The sequence below is a fragment of the Bidens hawaiensis genome, unplaced genomic scaffold (genome assembly GCF_021521415.1).
Source record: "Bidens hawaiensis isolate Kalapana, Puna unplaced genomic scaffold, B.hawaiensis_p1.1 tig00046866_1, whole genome shotgun sequence".
Lineage (NCBI taxonomy): Eukaryota > Viridiplantae > Streptophyta > Magnoliopsida > Asterales > Asteraceae > Bidens > Bidens hawaiensis.
This window is the reverse complement of record NW_027498378.1, coordinates 74,556-78,622: the sequence shown is the minus strand read 5'-3', so window position 1 is coordinate 78,622 and position 4,067 is coordinate 74,556.

The window sequence follows — 4,067 nt, the reverse complement described above, 5'->3', positions numbered from 1 at the left end:
GAAGTTAATCAGCAGTGTTATCAGCGAAGTTCTTCAGCGAAGTTCTCTACAACTTCGCCTACTTCAAGCGAAGTTATTCGTAACTTCGCCTACAGTACTTTAAAAAAAAAAAAAATTTCTTAATTTTACAGGTTTCTTACTTTTCGGGAAAGATGTCGTCGATCAACATCTCTGAGTTAGTGAAGATGGAAGTTGAAGCAGGGTCAGCTACCAAGGCCCCAAGATTGCTGAAGGGAACCGATTTCGTTGCATGGAAGGATCGGTTCATACAATACGTCAAATACCAGGATGCGAAGATGTGGGTATGCATCCAGGATGGTTATATTCCTCCGATTATGGAGTATGAAGGTCGTGATCAAATTAAAAAGTATAGTAAAATGGAAGAAGAAGAGAAAAAGATGTATGAGGCCGAGAGCAAGGCTCATGCTGCTATTACTATGGCTCTTCCTCAAGAGATCCTTCATACGTTCAGAAAGTATACGTCAGCAAGAGAGCTTTGGGAAGCTCTTGAGAACAGATTTGAAGGGAATGTAGGAATCCGTGCTTCAAAGATAAAATTGCTCAAAACCCAGTTCTCAGTCTTCAAGTATTTGAAGAATGAATCCTTAGATGATATTATCACTCGATATTACCATCTGATGACTGAATTGCGCAACTATTCCATTTCCTACCGAGAAGAAGAAATAGTTGAGAAGCTTCTAGATGCTCTCCCACCAAAATGGGAGATGTACACTGTGCTGATAAGGGAAGACAAGGACTTTCCCACATATGATCTTGAAACGACAGTCAACAAGCTCAGAACCTTTGAGCTTAACATGGTCAGAAAAGAGACACCTATGTATCAGGTTCAAGATCCAGGTATGTATGGAGCTAAAGTCAACACTAGCTCAGGATCGAAGACTGAATCTGCTGCCTACTACACAAAGGGAGAGTCGGGCCCCAACTCATCACATGAGGGGCATGTGTCAGTTAACACAAATGGGGATGTTTGCTATGTAGCAGCTGGATCGAGTGGTTCTCAACCCCAGGTAAGCAAGAGTTGTTGCTCTCCAAGTTCTTCCAGCAACAGCTACTCCAAGATGCCTATGAGTGTCAAGTCTGCTGAAGAGCAGTTTGGTCTCTATGCTTCTTTCATTGCTTCCTATGAGAACTACATTCAAGGGAAGATTGTTGATCCAGCTATGTTGGATGAAGATTACGATCAGATTGATGCTGACGATATGGAAGAAATGGATTTACAATGGCAAATGGCCATGATCGTGAGAAGAGTAAAGAGGTTTATGAGAAAGAGGGGAAGGAAGTTTGTCGGTGGTAAGCCGGGGTTTGACAAGGCAAAGGTGAGATGCTACAATTGTCAACAAAACGGTCACTTTGCAAAAGAATGCAGGAATGTGCGTGTGGAACGAAGTCAGGGTAGGTCTCCACAACAAAGTGAGGGTAGAAAAGATTATAGTGCCATGATGTCCAGAGAAGATGGTGAATACAACTGGAACCTGCTTTCTAAAGAAACTTTTGAGCAGGCAAATTTGGCAAAGGTAGAAACTGAAGAAAGTGAGAACGTTACCGGAGAGGAAAAAGCTCTTATGGCAGACGTTAATGACCAGCTCTCCGAGGTATGTTCTAAACTTACATGCTCAAAATGTGAGAACTTGTCTGAGCAACTAGCAACCATAACTGATCAGTATGTTAGGTTGGATGCTGAATTTAAGACCTTAAAAGAAGATCATCACTTTACTAAATCAAGAGAAAATAATTATAAAATTAAAATAAAAGCTTGTGAAAAAGATGTTAAAAGTCTAAAAACAAAACTTGCTGAAAAAATTGAAGTGATTGATTTAAGCTATGAAGTTTTGGAAGAAAAGACCAAACTAATTGCTGAGAGAGAAAAACAGATTGCTGACCACCAGGTGAAAATGGTGGAACTGAATCGAAAACTGAAGCAGTTCAGAAATTCTTCTGCTATTCTTGATCACCTTGTTAGTGATCAAGGTTCCTCTGCTAAGAGAGGAGGAATCGGTTATCATGAGGTTCCACCACCGTACAATCACAATTACACTTTTAACCCTAGTGTTCAGAAATCTGTTGATTTTGAGGTTGCTCAGACAGTGCCAATTAAAGTAACGGTTAAAGAACCAAATGTTAGTAGAGGCGAAACAAGTTCGACTGTTTCAAGTGTTGAAATTTCTGATCAAAGTCCAGTCTCGTCAGATTCGGATAAGTCATCCGAGTCTGGTAAGGCAAAAGAGGAGGTTGTGTTACCCAAGAGTGGAGAAAAAGATAAAACAAATAAAAGGAGTACTACACTAAACCCGTACGTCCCACCATATGTGAGACGAACGGGCGGTAATATAGCCTCGACATCTAAAACACCTGTTGATAAAAAGGTTGAACATAGGTGTTGTTTTAGATGTAATCAATTAGGACATCTTGTTGCAAATTGCCCTCTGAAGCAGCGATTCAGAGGTGTAAGGCTTACTAAAACTGAGAATAATACTAAGAGTTATTATCATGCTGGTAAAAATGAAAACCATTTAAAATTCAAAAATGTGACTAATTCAGGTTTTCATAGAAACAAATCTCAGTTTTACACTACTAATAACCAAACCACAAGCTATAATTCTTTCAATTCACAAAGGTTTGGAAGGCCTCACAATCAATCTTCAATGAGATATCCTAATGGGACTTACAGGAATTACCGAGATACTAACTTTGGAAAGCCAAAGTTTGGGATGTATAGATCCAAGACCAATTGGTCTTGGGTCCCTAAATTCTAATCTTTTGCTTTATTGTGCAGGAACAGTTGAACAGGGCTGCCAACAATCTTTGGGTTGTAGATAGCGGCTGTTCCCGGCACATGACGGGTAACAAATACTTGTTACATGATTTGAAACCTGTTCAAGGAGGGAGAGTGAGCTTTGCCGGTGAAAGTGGTGGCAAGATTACTGGAATGGGAACGGTGTCAAACGGAAAGATGACTTTGGAGAAGGTTAACTTTGTAGAAGAATTGAAGCACAATCTGCTGAGTGTGTCGCAGATCTGTGATAAGGAGTACACCGTTCATTTTACAAAGAATGAGGCGATTGTGTTGAAACCTGGTTTTCAGATACCAGAGGAGTGGATTGTGATGAAGGCTCCACGTGAAAGAAATACATATATTATGGATATGAGTTCAACTGAAATGGCCACGATAGAATTATGCCTTATGACAAAAGCGAGTGACTCAGAGTCCAAATTGTGGCATAGGAGAATGGGGCACATTCATCTTCGGAAGATGAACCACATTGTCAGGAATGGACTTGTGCTGGGCGTTCCCTTGAAGAATTTCAATTTTGAAGATAAATGTATAGCGTGCAAGAAGGGAAAGCAGCACAAGAAATCCCATCTCACCAAGAAAGTCAATTCAATTGCCAGTACTCTGGAGTTGCTTCACATGGATCTCTTCGGTCCCGTGAATGCAAAAAGTCTAGGAGGAACTTCTTATTGCTTGGTGATCACTGATGACTACTCACGATATTCGTGGGTGTATTTCCTGAAATCAAAAGACGAAACGGCTCAGATGGTGAAGAATTTGATTACCAAAGTTGAGAACGTTATGGATAAAAGGGTTAAGTTCATCAGGAGTGACAATGGAACGGAGTTCAAGAATTTTGAGATGGAGATCTTCTGCCTTCAGAGAGGGATTGAACACCAATACAGCGCTCCGTATAAACCGCAACAGAATGGAGTGGCTGAAAGGAAGAATAGAACATTAATTGAAGGAGCCAGAACTATGCTGGCTGATTCGAAGCTTCCTGTGGTGTTTTGGGCTGAAGCTGTTGCTACAGCCTGTTATGTTCTGAATAGAGTTTTAACCGTTAAAAGACTTGGTAAAACGTGTTATGAGCTTATGCATGGGAGAAAGCCAAACTTGAGTGGTCTTGAACCATTCGGGTCCCCTTGTTCGATTTTGAAGACAAATTCTAAATTTGGTGAAGTAGCCGATGAAGGAATCTTAGTCGGTTATGTTGTTGGGACTCCCAACAGACGTGTCTTCAATACATCGACCAGCAAGGTTGAGGTGGTGTGTA